At 50.0% G+C, this 14,725-nt stretch overlaps 1 protein-coding gene across 5 annotated transcripts in view; it reads right to left on the bottom strand.

The window, feature by feature from the left end:
- The window catches only part of GRIN2A (glutamate ionotropic receptor NMDA type subunit 2A), a 118,343-nt gene that overhangs the window by 89,948 nt on the left and 13,670 nt on the right, over window positions 1–14,725 (bottom strand). Inside the window, exon 2 of one of the 5 annotated variants that reach the window (XM_077316288.1) lies at window positions 7,160–7,307. The exons of the other annotated variants lie outside the window; for them this stretch is intronic. The gene's annotated coding sequence lies outside the window, so the exon portion shown is untranslated. The remainder of the gene's footprint in view (window positions 1–7,159; window positions 7,308–14,725) is intronic. 5 annotated transcript variants of the gene reach the window in all.

The following is a 14,725-nucleotide window of genomic DNA, read 5'->3' as shown; positions in this document are numbered from 1 at the left end:
AAAGCACAAAGCTGCTGGATTAAGGGGCAAAATGTGCTCAGGATCAACAGAGATAAACCTGACTTCCCCTGCATCTGGTGCAGCCTCGCTCCTTCATGCGTTTGTTTAACTCAAAACCAGCATTTTGGTCTACAGGACCCCTTCAGGAAGGAATCATTTACTCACAACGCCAGTCAATTTCTTCTGGCATCCTGAGGCCCAACACATTTCTCAGAGCAGGCCTTTCTCCGGAATAGAGGTATAAAAACCAACTATTCTCCTTTAAGTGTCAAAATTCCCTTTGTCAGAGACCTTCATCAGGATACCTGGCAGGGCACTCTGATTCTTTAAAAGCTCATACCCTGAAAATCGACTTGGCTTCTAAAGGCACTCCGTGACTCAAATTCTGCTCTAATTAGAAATAGTTTCCTTAAAACTCTGAGCTTCTCCCCATAAAATTAGCCTTCCTTGACCCCAAGTTCAGTTTTTTTCAACCTGCCACTTGCCACAAGAGTGAGCTCTCTGGGGGACAATAGGAAGCTGAGCATGGCCCACTGGGGAGATGTGCCTGTAAATCCCACGGCCCTTGCCAGCCACGCAGGGGCCGGGGACGGATGGTGCTCTCTCAGAACTGGCCCGCAGCCAGGTCACAGATGCTCCCCGTACACGCCCTACTTTTCCCTTCTGGGGCTGCCAGCGGGAAGTCCAGAAGGCATCTCTCGGGGGGCCAGGTTTGCTCCAGAGCTGCCTGTATTTCACACTTCTCGATCGGGGGAAACAGTTTTGAGTTCCGAAGGCAAGGCAATATTTATTTCGATGCTCCCAGCAACGGGGAGGGAGAGAAGAGGCCAGTCTGTCTCCTTGGAAGAGGCTGCTTCTGCCGTATGCGTTTCCAACTTGCCATCGGTGTCAGGAGTCAAATGACTCAGTCAAGGAGCAAACACGGTGCCAAAGGCAAGCAACACACACGCCGCAGAAGCAGCTTCTTTTCTGAAAGAACCAAAATCCGCTGGGCAGGAGACGGGGGTGGGGGATGCGCTGCAAGTAGGTGGCAGGCTCCCTCTGGCAGGCTCCATTCACACACCTGAACGGCAAAAAAGAAGAAGAAGAATTCCCTTTCCCCGAAGGAGTAGGAGAAGCCTTTCTCTGCACAGCTTTCATGCCTGAGCTCCCCAACAGCCCAGCATAGAGCTGTTGTTAAGAAGAGGCAGCCTCTAGTCTGGAGAGCTGGGTTCGATTCCACCTTCTTCCACACCACAGGAATGGGAAGGCGACTGTAAGCCGTTTTGAGCCTCCTTTGGGTAGGGAAAAGCGGCATATAAGAACCAACTCTTCTTCTTCTTCACAGGCAGCCAGCTGGGTGACCCCGGCCCCTTCTGAAGCTGAACCCGTCAACTCAGCCTGGCTTCTACCCCTGAAGTCCTGTTGGCCCTTACGAAGCTGCTGGAGAAGGAGGCCTTGACCCTCAAAAGCTTATTCCCCACCACCCAAAAATCTTATGGGTCTCAAAGGTGCTGCTGGACCCGGATCTCATAGTTCTCATAGTTCTACTGCAGACCAATGGGACTGCCCCTCTGAAACTCCCTGGGTGGATTTTCCTCCCTTCCCTCCCTCCCTGCTCTCTTTCGGAGCCTGTGCATCTGACCTCGCACCCAATGTTCATCCTCAGCATTCTGAAAAGCCAGCTCAGCAGGCAAAATTGTCTCTCCCTCCCCAAAGGCTAAGTGGCAATCTGGAGGTGAGAATGACCCCCCCCCAGACCTTTTTGCCTGCAGGCATCAACATGTCAATTCACACGTTCAGCCGGGGGTCATTCGGGATACAGGGACCAACCATGCAATGAGCCATTCCAGACCCACTCGGGTGTTAACTCTGTGTGCTACGAATGCTGAGGAATTGCAGAGGTCCAAAATGCCCAACCCCCCTTGCAAGAACTGCAGAAGAAGGCAAAATATGACAGGCCGGGGAAGCTACACAATGGAACCCAAGAGTCCAGGGGCACCTTATAAAAACACCAGATTTGAGGGGAGAGTGTGCTCTCACAAGACTACGCTCCCTTCGTCAGATATGAGAGCTTTGACTCTCAAAGGCTTATACCCCAAAACTCTTGTTGGTCCAACATTCTAACCACGACAGGCCCTTCAGCGATGCACTTTAAACTTCTTTTTCATCCCTCTCAGCACCAAGAATGCTGTATGTGGGAGGAGGGAGAAGTTTTTATACCCGGCTTTTCTCTGCCGTTAAGAAAGGAAAGTTGGTTTTTATTCTCTGATTTTCACAACCTGGAGGAGTCTCCAAGCAGCTTACAACTGGCTTCCCTTCCTCTCCCCACAACAGACACCCTGTGACATAGGTGGGGCTGAGAGAGCTCTGATAGGACTGGGACTAGCCCAAGGTCACCCAGCTGGCTGCTTGTGGAGAAGTGGGGGATCAAAGCTGGTCCTCTCCAGATTAGGGGCTGCCCCTCTTGACCACAACATCATGCTGGCTCTCAAAACAGCCCCTCCTCACAGGTTATTTTCCCTTGGGGAGCATAATCTGATGTGAAGGACCATTTAACGTTTAACTTCTTGAGCCCGAGAGGCAACTGCCAGGGTTGCTCCCCATGGAACCCTCTTTGCTGAGTCCCTTCCAGGGCCCGGATCCAATTCTGGGAGATGTTTTTAGCATGCCGATAAGAAGGAGCTAAGATATTGACTAAAGAGGAGGGAAAGGAAACCTTCAAGCCCAGCTCTGGGGAGCAGAGATGGCCAAGATTCATTTGACCTGCTGAATCATGTCCTGAACGGGAGAGAACAGCCCTTGTTCTCTTCTTACCTGTGTTGAGAGATTTCTAGTCCTGCCTCTCCCCGTTTATTATTGTCTTCCACGGGAAGATTCCCGGGTGCTCTCTGTCTAGCTCTCTGGGACTCAAACAAGGTTTATGACAAAACAACGATACCAGAGAGGCTTGATTTATCATGCTGGGGCCGGTGGCTAATGCCAATTAATGAACATTTTATTACCCATCATTTAATAAGGGGTGATTCATCTCCCTTGTTTATCCTTTGTTTATTATCGTTTTAGGGTTTGTGGAGGTAGGGAAGGAAATGCCATCTGCGAGTGGCAGGCAAAGGTATTTGGGGCATTTTTTAAAAAGTGAATGACATAATTAACGGCTCGTTGAAAGGCATTTCCCCATGGCAGTTGACAGTCTTGTTTTCTGCAAATGCAAAATTGAATTAGCAAATGGGTCTGGGTCCAGTCTGAGTACTGGTAATCGGAAGGGGGGGGCCTGGTGGGTGATCAGTCTCTGCACTGCCAGCACCCTGGTGGTCATACTTATTCTTATTCTTATTATTACATTTATAGCCTGCCACTCCCAGACTAGCTGGCTCATGGTGCCTGGGGAGGGGGAAGGGAGTAGCCAGCTGTACTGGCTGCTGTGGGGAGGGGCCCCAGATCTTAACTGCCCCCACCCAAGACCTGGTGGAAGAGCTCTGTCTGGCATGTCCTGCAGAAATGAGGAAGTTGGTGCTTCTGGTCAAAGGAGGGGACTGTAGGGGGACCCACCATCTTCAGCAACGCTTCTCTGCCTAGGGGTCAGGACCCCAGAGTTGGTCACAAGGCCTCTGGAAGTTGCAGGCCAGAAATTCCTAAGAGCTGCCCCTTTTGTATCTTGGAAACCAACACCATTCCCACAGTAATAGAAACCCCCCACCGTGCCAGTCTGAAAGATATGGAGAAGATAAATCTGCATACAATTCTACCTCTCCAAGAATAGATCCAAAAGGCATGCCGCCTTATTGTGTGTGTTTGTGTGTGTGTGTTAGCAGTACAGGGTCACCAGTGCTTATTCCCCATGTTAAATATTTTGTTGTTTGGCATTCTTATCGCCAGTTGCTCAACCAGCCTAGAAGCTTTCCAGAGCCCACGTGCCGTTCGTCAGATGGGGCTCTAATGCTAAAGCGATCCAGACTGAACTCTCACACTTATCCAACATGGCTACCCACCTGGAACTGGAGGGCCATTTCTCCAAATTTTGCAAGGGCCTCTGCCAATTAGGCGAAGGCCTCTTTAACCCTCCCCTGCCTGGCACGGACAGCCACCAAGACTTGGGTTGAGCTCTCTCCAAATCGACCTCCCCAGCTCTTTCCCACCGGCTTCTTTTTTGGCTCCCGCCAAAGCCTCCAGCACAGGCCGCTGGGAACAGACCCCGTTAAGCTGCCAGAGTTAAATATAACCCTCCATTAAGCCCATGTATAGAACCGGCTGAGGAGCCTCCCGTTCCTAGAAAGTCAGGGCATTCACGGCTGCTTGCTGAGCACAAGGATTAGAGAAATTCCGAGAGAAGAAAAAACCCAACAGCCGTATTTATTGACTTTCTTGATGCCCCCTTCTCTCCCCATTGGGGACCCGAAGGGACTACATCCTTCTCCTCTCGTCCTTTTTATCCTCATGACAGCCCTGGGAGGTAGGCTAGGCTAAGAGGGCGTGTGACCGGCCCAATGTCACCTTTTCCACAAAAGTTCCCCAGCTTTGACTCTCAAAAAATGTCAGTCTGTTGGACACAGCCGGTCTCCGACCCAACATCTTACCACGTGATTCCAATGCAGAACAGCATGGCTGCTGTCTGGCAAACAAGAAGATGCTCCACTCACCTAACTGGAGCCATCCTTCCGACACAAGGTTTGCTACTCAATGCATTTAATCATTTTCCGCTTCAATACGGAGCCAGCGTGGTGGTTAGTGAGCTCTGATCTTCAGAACCGGGTCTGATTCCAAACATCTCCTCCACAGGCAGCCAGCTAGGTGACCTTGTGCTAGCCACAGTACTCTCAAAGCTGTTCTCACAGAGCTCTCTCAGCCCCACCTACCTCGCAGAGTGTCTGTTGTGGGGAGAGGAAGGGGAGGCGATTGTAGGCTGCTTTGAGACACCTTCGGTTAAGAGCAGTAGCCTCTAATGTGGCAAACCAAGTTTGATTTCTCGCTCCTCCTCCACACGCAGTCAGCTGAGTGACCTTGGGCTACCCACAGTTCTTAGAGCTGTTCTCACAGAGCAGTTCTCTTAGAGCCTCTCGGTCCAACTACCTCACAGTACGTGGGTTGTGGAGAGAGGAAGAGAAGGCGATTGTAAGCCATTTTGAGACGCCTTTGGGTGGTGAAAAGCTTTCGGGTATTGTACTTCTTCAGTACAAAGGAGAAGAAAAGTAAAGAAGAGGGCTTCTAATTGAATAGTAGGCCTTCTTGTGTTCTTACATCTTCCCCTCCACCCTGTTGTGGGCTAAGAGCCTCCACAAGAGCCCTTTGCCCTGTGCCCTTTGGGTGGCATTTCCGGATGCCTCCAAGCCCTCATGCCTGCGTCCCACAGAATTGAGTGGACCTTATTCACGCAATGATGGAGCGGATTCCCAGTTTAATCTAACAGATCAATCAGCCAACCGCTGCATTAGCCAGTTTTGTGACGTGCCTTCTATGAATCCCAGCCCAATTTTTATTCTTGGAATTCTGGGTGCCCCAGGCCCTAAAATCTCTGCACAGAGGGAGGGGAGATGTCTCTGCATCCCCGCTTGCAATACGGTGGATTCTGGCCAATCATGTGCCCCAGCCAACACTAGGATGAGGCAGCCTGGGTCCTTCCACCATGATCGAAAGAGCATATCGATTGTGGATAGACTGGACTTCAACGCAGGAAACATGACCCGATTTGGCAGCAGGCCCACCCACCCTGACCTGGCAGCTCTCCCAGCGCCTAAACCAGGGCAGACCAACCAGGGCAGACCAACCATTTTCCATGCTCATGGAGTGAGGAGTCCAGAAAGCTTGCGTCGGTTGGTCTTCAGGGTGCCCCGGACTCACTTTGTCCTGCTGCTTCTGTTGGACATGCACACATAAGCATCTACTCCGAATCAAGCCCTGCTGGTCCTAAAGGTGTGCACGCACGCAAAAGCTTATACTCAGAATCAAACTCAAATGGCCTTCAAGGGGCCCCTGGACACAGACTTTGTTCTGCTGTTTCTATTGTACATGCGCACAAAAGCTTATTCTCGAAAAAGAGCTCCACAGGTCTCCAAGGTGCCCCCGGACTCAAATGCTGTTCTGCTTCTTCAGACCAACATGGCAACCCACCTGAATCTTGTTTCAGAAGAATGTTTTCCAGATCCAGGCAGGTCCTGGTAGAATTACCACTGGTCCCTGGATCACAGACATTGGCTCCCCTGGAGGAAAGAGCAGCTTCAGAGGCAGAGCGATCACATTGCACCCTCTTGAGTCCCCTCCCCAGAGACCCCATCGGAACACCTCTGGTCCCTGGCCTTCCCATATCAAGGCCTCCCCTGCAAGGCTTTCTCCAGGGGGTGTTGCCCCTCCTTCCTCCATCCAGACTTGTCACAAAGGATTCCTATTTCCCCGGCACTTGATGGGATGACGCACCTTTGTCTTCCCCTGAAACTTTCCCTCCCACTGAAGTTCCCGAAGCGACCAGAAAAAAGGCTCCCGAGAGAACAGTCTGTTCCACCAAATGCTTTCCCTGCAGGCCCTCCTCGTTTCGGGAGACAAGGCAAGATCTAACACTCTCTTTTCTCCATTCGAGAGGCAAACGCGAATGACGTAGGAGCAATGTGTGCTCAAATACAGCGCAAGAATCTGGTGATGCAGTGGCTGAAGCGGAACCCACCAGCAAAAAGGACCCTGCGCTGTTGGGTCAGGAGGCCTATTGGGAGACGAGATAACAGCTTGCACATTGGGGCCAGCACCTCATACTTCTGATCTGGGCAAGAAGAGAGCTCAGACAGTGTCATCCAGAGGTCCAAATGTCACAGTAGAAGTTGGGAGACCCAGATTTGAATCCCCTGAGATCCGAGTCCAAAAACTCTCACCTCTCTACCGGGAAAGTTTGCAGCAAATTTCTAATCCTTGGAGATACAATCTTCATCTGAGATCCCCAACCTTTTTGAGCCTGCAGGCACCTTAATTCTGACATAGCATAGTGAGCACAGCCACGAAATGGCTGTAGCAGAAGGTGACACCCTCCCTGGCCCCATCCCCTCCCTCAAAACACTTGGCAGGCAGCAGGGAAGTGTTGGTAGGTACCGTGGCACCTATGGACACCGTGTTCAGGAGGTGAAGTTACAGATTTCAGATGAATCCCGAGGAGGGATTTCTCAACAAGAAAAACTGTTTTGACAATGGAACCAATTACCTAAGGGTGAGGTGAGCTCTCCCTCACTAGCCACAATCCGGAATAGGATGGACAGTTGTCAATCAGCGATGCTTTAGGACTGCGATTCTTGGGTGCCGCTGTGAATTGGACTGCATAATCTGTACGACTCCTTGCTCTAGAAAACTGACTGAGAAAATTTTTTTCATCTTAAACAAAGATTTTGGAGCATGGCACATAAATATTACAAAATGAATACAACAGAATCCATGATGGATCAGGCTAATGGCCCCTCCAGTCCAACCCTCTGTGGCCCGAACCCAGGGGGCATCAGGAGGTCCACCAATGGGGCCAGAACTCCAGAAGCCGTCCCACTGTGGCCCCCCCAAGCACCCAGACGACAGAGCATTCCTGACTGGACAGAGCGTTCCATATAGTCCTGGTGACTAAGAGCCACTCATGAGCCTCTGCTCCATGAGCCTTTCTCCAGTCCCCTCTTGAAGCGCTCTATGCTTATAGCCACCACCTCTTCCTGTGGCAGGAAGGACAATCCAGATGCGAATGACACTCTGGGTAACAAAGGACTTCCTTTTATCTGTTCTACGCTTACTGCTTATTCGAGTTCCTGCATTGTGAGAACGGGAGAAAACTCCTTCTTTCTCTACCTTCTCTCTCCCACGCAAAATCTTGTACACCTCTATCCTGTCACCCCTCAGCTGTCATTTCTTGAAGCTAAAGAGGCCTGGCCTTTCCAACCACCACACAGTCCCACACACACGCTCTGCTCATTCAGTGTACAAACACTCGCATGTTGCTTGTTGCTTGCTGGTTCAGGGATTTAAAATATTCATTGCCCGCATGCTGGGAGGAGATGCTCTCGAGGAAGAGTCTAAACAAACTACTAAAACAACAATCGATAATCGACAGCACCCAATTACGAGACCAGAAGGGAAGCTACTGATAAGCGCCACTGGCACCTCCCGGTCAGCGCTGAAACAGGGAGAATCAGTCAGCGAAGCCCATTCAGAGGGGAAAGGACAAAACAGAGAATCAAACCAGAACAAGGAGGGGGGGACCATGCATTCTTATTTGTTATCATATGGCTGAGTGACACACAGGAAATAGAGACTATAAGAAACATAGCAAAGGAGGCACAAGAGTTATGCAGACCCTTGAAAGACCCTTAACTCCGTTATCCTTTCTTCATTGCCCTTTGCTGCACCTTTTCCAAGGCTTTAATTCCTTTCCTGGCCAGAACTGTACAGAGCATTCCAAATGGAAGAGATTTTCCTGGTCTTGCCTCCCTACATAAATAATAATATCTGGATGCCATATAATCAATACCAGAACAGCACTTCATTCCACCTCCCTCCCTCCCACCACAGACAGTGTAGGCGCTCCTGTGTTTTAATATAAATTGGTTTTAATAATTTAAACATTTTAATCTGAATGCATTGGTATGCTGTGGGCTGCCCGGGGCCACCAGGGAAGGGCAGCACAGAAATTTGATAAACTCTCCTGTGTAAAAAGGATTTGGTAGCACAAAAGACTGCGAAGGCCAGAGGGAAGGGGGAACAAGAAAGCATTTCCCTTGGTTGTGGTCAGGGGCCACCGGCTACAATCACCTTTCTGAAGCCAAGCATGGCTGGAAAGGGCCAGCTCCGTGACGAGAGGTCTCCCTTGCCTAGGCCACCTTGAGTTGTCCAAAGCAGAGAAAAGGTACGTCATAAAATGAACAAGTTTCTATTCCGGTCCACGTGGTTTGTCGTTGGCGAGGTTGCTCAGAACCGGGCAGTGTGTGTTGCAGCCCTCGTCCGTCTGTGAGCTTGTCTTCCCCAACTGAAGGCAGTCATCGCCAACATCTAAGTCCGTATTTTCTCCTCCTGCCTCGAGGGCAGCTTCTCTCCTTCCTGTCTTTGGGGGACAGCAAGCCCGTCCCTGTCTCTTCCCGCAACAAAGGCAGCCCAGCAGAGGGAGCAGAGCTATGTAGGATGCCATTCACCTTGACTGCAGCAAAATTGGCTGTCTCTGAGCCAGGCTGGCCTGGCCCGCTATCTGGCCGTCAGAGTGACAATCAAGGCCTCTCGGTGATTAATCAGTGCACCGTCAGCCACAAAAGAGCCTTGGCTGATTAGTATGTCCCCAAGGAAGGATCCCTTGGCTCAGATAGATCCTTCGGCCACTTAGAATTGCCTGCTGTAGCCCCACAGCCCCAAGCTGCACAAAGCTACACTTTTCAGCCCAATCTGGCACCTTTAAAAAAAAATTCTCCCAGCATCCTAAAGGTTGCAACCAGCAGGACAAAAAAAAAAGGCCCCGTCTACTTCTGACCACAGAGTTCTGGGCAATTCTAATTGCTAATTTTCCATCCCTAATATTTGCTTTATCCCCCTCAGTACACTTGATCTCTGATCACATCCTATCCTGCTCTTCAGTGCTCTTTACAGACCTCTGGAAGGGCCTCCAAAAGATCCCATTTGTGAGGGTCATTCTCCAGACTGGGGGAGCTCCTTTAAATCAAAAGCAGAACTTTCATGTTGCACTTAGAGCATCGGACTACTATCCGGGAGGCCCTGGTTCGAATCCCCACTGCGTCAGGCAAGCTTGTTGGCTGACTTTGGGCATGTCCCATTCTCTCAGCTTGGCCTGCCCCACAGGATTGCACTCAGGATAAAACGACAGACCGGAGAACTGATGGAAGCCACTTTGGGGGTCCCCTTTGAAGACAAAGATATAAATGAAATAAATATTCACCACACGGTGACTCATTGTCCCCCACAAGGGTGGAGATTCTTAGGATTCCAATTATGCTAGCAAAATATGGTTGTTCCAGCTGTGTGACATCTCTCACTTCATGGAAAGCTTGAGCTGCACATCCCACAGCACCTGAACCGTTATCCACACCTATCAGCCTGCCTGCGTGCCATAGACCAGGCGCATTCCGCTGAATACTCAGAGATTTAACTTCCAGAGACCTTGAAGAGGGAGCTGAATGACAACAGCAGCAACTTACACTAACGTAACTGCCACAGCAGTCGCCCCCAAGCAGGTCGTGATTTATCCAGGAGAGGTCCTAGAAAAGAGTCCCCAGGTAAATATGGGGGGTGGGAACACGGGACTCCCCATGAGGAAGGACCTCAGCTTTCAAAGAACAAAGGGACTCTGGCAAAAATTACAATAAAGCCCCCTCTTGGCAGCCTGCAAAAGGAGACTGGTGGAGGAGCTTAACAATCAAGGGGCAGTGGAATTGGGGGGGGGGGGAACGAGGTGGCGACAATTACGTGGCAAACAGGAGAGCCGCCAGTGTTCCGCTCCTCTGCCTATTCCAAGCCGATCAGGCCTCCCACACAAGATCAGTGGGCGGGAGTGTGACAGAGACATGCTTTTACCAGTCAGACTCGGAATGTAATCTGTTAAGCGAGGGAGAGCCGGGAGAAGCATGACGGCTATACTTTAATGAGGTAATAATAAAAGTGACCCTGTTCCGAGCTATAATTATCCAGCGGGAGCAGAGAGGCCGTTCTGCTGCCGGACAGTCCCACCTCCGGAAGGCGGTTTCGGCCGTGCAGAGGGGAGGGCCGGGCCTCCTGAGGCCACCCTCGGTTGGGTTTGTGTTTTTTATCCTGCTTTTCAACGAAAAACGCTAATGAGGAAGGGAAAGTAAGATACAGGGAAAGACACCAAGAGATCAATGCATCACACCAAAACCTCGATGTTTCCAGCAAACTCGTGCAAAGTGGCAGAGAGTAACTCCATCAGATCAAACGCCACCATGGCCCCTGGAACAAAACCATCGGTGCAAAGTGAGGAAGGAGAAGGAACAAACAGGCCAAGGAGAGATTTGGGAGGGGGGGGCAGCAACCCAGACCAGAGATGTCTGGAGGTTGGTTGCCACTGCCTCCCCCCATGTCACGACCCTGCTATTCCTCGGAGGTCATCCTCCAGGGCCAGCCTAGGTTAGCTTCCGAGATCTGATGAGATCAGGCTTGCCCAGTCCATCCGGGTTGGGGGTTTGTTTGTGTGAGGAGGCCTTTACTCCAGAGGTGCAGAAAGATGCACAAATGGAACTGTAAAAACAAATCCCCCTCAGTTTCCACAACCTCCACAGAAACAGAAGAAAACGCTGGCTTGCTCACTCTCACTCTCCCTTCCCCCAGGTTTGGTTGTTGGGCTGTCCAAATGTCTATGGAGTTTAATGAAAGGTGGGCACGGCAAAGCTCCAGAAGAAAGGGCCTCCCCATTCCCCCAGATGTAAAAAATTAAGAATGTGCCCCACTTTGCGATCCGCATGCTTTGGATGATGAGAACAGGGGAACCAATACCACCTGTCCCCCCCCCTTGGCCTCCTCTCCTGCCCACTGGTGTTTCCCCTCACTAGTCACCCAGTCAATTGCAAACAGGTCCATCGGCTGCTAGGCAGAGGAGGGCAAGGGAACAGGGAAGCCCAAAACATAAATCTGGCTCCCGTCCAAGAGGGCTGCATTCAACCCGTTTTGTGCTGCTGACTTCCCATCCTCCAGCCCAGAGATAAACACCAGCAAACAAATGGGGGAAACCAGCCCTTGTTCCCACGGACAGATAACAATGCATTATTTATTGGCAAGCTGAAAGGGAAAACAGGGAACAATGTGTTTGATGCACACATGGCTTGTCCCAAATCAAAGCCACTGCCTGGGCAAGTATCAAGCACACGGCAACAGTTCCCTGCTCGGCACAGGATATTCCAATCTGGCTATGGCTCCAGATTCGACAGCTGACACACTCGCATGGTGGGGAGAGAGAGGGGAGATTTGGGTTCCCGTGTTTCCCGCTCCTGCCCCCAATGAGCAGTCTCCTGTCCACTAAGCAGACAAGGTTTAGTTGCCAGGAAGACACAGTCAGAATCAAGAGGTATAAGTAACTGGCTGGTTATAGTTAAGATTCATTTAAAGTGGCTGTGTAGATCTACAAATGGCAATAAACTAGCACACAAATCCAAGAGTTAACAAACAGATGTGAGGATGATGTTTGAGTCCAGCGAAACCTCCAAGGCCAACTAAGTTCAATTCTGGTTATAAACAGTAACTGCCTTCGACATGACACTTTCAGAAACGGCTGAATGGCGGTTTTACTTGGCGTACTTGGGAAGCTCATTTGGCTGTGTGGAAACAAGACCGGACTTGGGAAACGGGAAGGGGAGCCCATGGATACAATGGCTTGATGAACCCTGAGAAGCACACCATGCCAACGGTGGGAATAGAAAAGGAGAAAAGGGGTGAGGAAATTGGCCAGCTGCAGCCCTGAAAGGGTCATCAGAACCTAGAGGCAGGTTTTCACATACAGTGAAAAACCCCCAGACCTTTCTGACACACTTATGGTGAACTACGAGCAAAATGCAGGAGAGCCCATGAGGCATTTTGATAAAATTAAGTACATGAGGCTATTAAGTACACCATTTTGCATTAGACTCCTTTGGGCAGTAAAAAGCGGGGTACAAAAAACCCAGCTCCTCTTCTTCTCTTCTTACGGATACAACTCGCCTTTCCTCAGTGCCGATCCCACTGGGCAGATGAAGTGCTCCAAGATGACAAGTGGGCGTTGGGACCCCCGCAACGGCCAGGAAAAGGCCAAACCAAGTGCCTCACTCTTGGGCACCCTCCTCAAGACCCGGAGAAGAATAGATATGCTCCGCTTTGCCATTAATAGCCCCTAATAACTTTCCATGTCATCTTTGCTTAAAAAGAATGACCCAGAATGCGCTCTGACGAGCACCACGGTTGGAAGCGCACAACCTCGCGCCACCTTACGTAAGCCTCTCATTACAGGCCTGGCTCCCCTCAGGCACATTTACCTTTAATCAAAACTAACTAATTGCATCTCGGAATCGTTCTCTGCAGTTAAATGGCTGAGGGGAGGGGGGAGAAGTGCTCCAGTTATGAGATCAGGGTCACATCAGAAACCTCCCCAATTGTTCAGGGCTGCTTGAGGCGACATCCAACTTTCGCAGTGAGGTCCCTCACAAGACGCTGCCTGGGCCGTTATGGTCCCCGCCAGCAGTGAAATTTGGGGTAAAATCAGAGACTCTGCTAAGGGAGCATGCTCGCTGGAAGCAGCATGACATGGATAGAAAGGCTGAGCAGAAGAGCACATGAGAGATCCCACTGTTTAGAAATTCGCATTTCAAAACCTCAGCGTAACAGAGAGCGAAATGCAGGAGAGCCCATGAGGCAGTGTGATTAAGTGACGCACATGAAGTTCTTAATGTACACCCAACTACCAGAGGATCTCCACCCCTTGGCAAGATGTCTCCTGCAGGGTTACAAAAAGGAAGGCCGCTTTGCTTCTCCAAAGACTCTTCCCTAAGATTACCAAGATTCTTGCTAAAAACACCTTTCAAGTTTCACAGAAATCATTTTCATGCACTATGTAGTTTCCCATTCAACCCACTGCTGCATCCCCCTCCCTGACTTAAAAGGAACCCAGAAATGGCCTTACCTTACACTTTCTTGGTGTAAGAAGAAGAGTTGGTGTAAGAAGAAGAGTCCCAAAGCAGCTTACAATCACCTTCCCTTTCCTCTCCCCACAACCCACATCCTGTGAGGCAGGTGGTGCTGAGAGAGCATCGAGAAAACTGCTCTGCAAGCACAGCTCTAACAGGCCTGTGACTAGCCCTAAATCATACCTACATGTGAAGGAGCAGGGACTCAGATTAGAAATCACCACTCTCAACCACGGCACTCAGCTGGTTCTTTTTACTTGCTCCTTCTTTGTGTAACTTGAACTCAAGGTCTGCAATTTGCATACTGCTTTCTCTTCCGTCACACCAAATCCGTCCCATAAAACGTATGCACGTTCTCAAACAATATTTATATGCATCGTTAAATCAGTACGATACATTATACAGACAACGTACATTATAAATAAAGTATAAATTGACATGTATACACAATACAGATGCTCTCACAGAACCGACAGTGAAAAGCAGAGCGATTAAACTGTCGGCAATCATCTAAAACAAATAAGAAATTAAGAGCAATTTGTTCCTTCCTTATTTAAATATCACTTTGATTTTTTCTTAACCTTTAATTTTAAAAAAAACCCACAAACAAACAGTCATCCATGAGTACCTGGCATACATTCTGGGCGAACACAAGATCTACCTTGTTAAATCAGATTTCTCCCATCAAGTTGGCTGCATGTGGAGGAGTGGGAAATCAAACCCAGCTTCTCCACTGATTAGAGACCACTGCTCTTAACCACTACACCAAGCTGGCTTATATTGAGCGAGATCCTCAGTATATCAAAGCAGGTCTCAGGCAGAAATGGGTCTTTCCTTTCCCCTCCTGGCCTGGCCCTTTAAACTGGAAATGCTCCCAGGGATTGAACCCAAGGCCTTCTGTGTACCAAGCATCTTTGAGCCACATCCCCTCCCAAACAGGATAAGATAGATGAGACCCACCTTGAATTGAATCAGACTCTTGGTCCACCAAGATCCGAACTGCCTATTCAGTGGCTGTCTCCAGAGGCCTTCCCCATCACCTCCTGCCTGGTCCTTTTAGTTGGAGATGCCAGGGATTGAACCAGGAACCTTCTGCATGCCAAGCAGGGGCTCTGCCCCTGAGCCATGGC

Source organism: Paroedura picta, chromosome 17 (assembly GCF_049243985.1).
Source record: "Paroedura picta isolate Pp20150507F chromosome 17, Ppicta_v3.0, whole genome shotgun sequence".
NCBI classification, from domain to species: Eukaryota; Metazoa; Chordata; class Lepidosauria; order Squamata; family Gekkonidae; genus Paroedura; species Paroedura picta.
The sequence above is the reverse complement of the archived record's forward strand: the minus strand, read 5'-3'. Positions and strand labels throughout refer to the sequence as shown.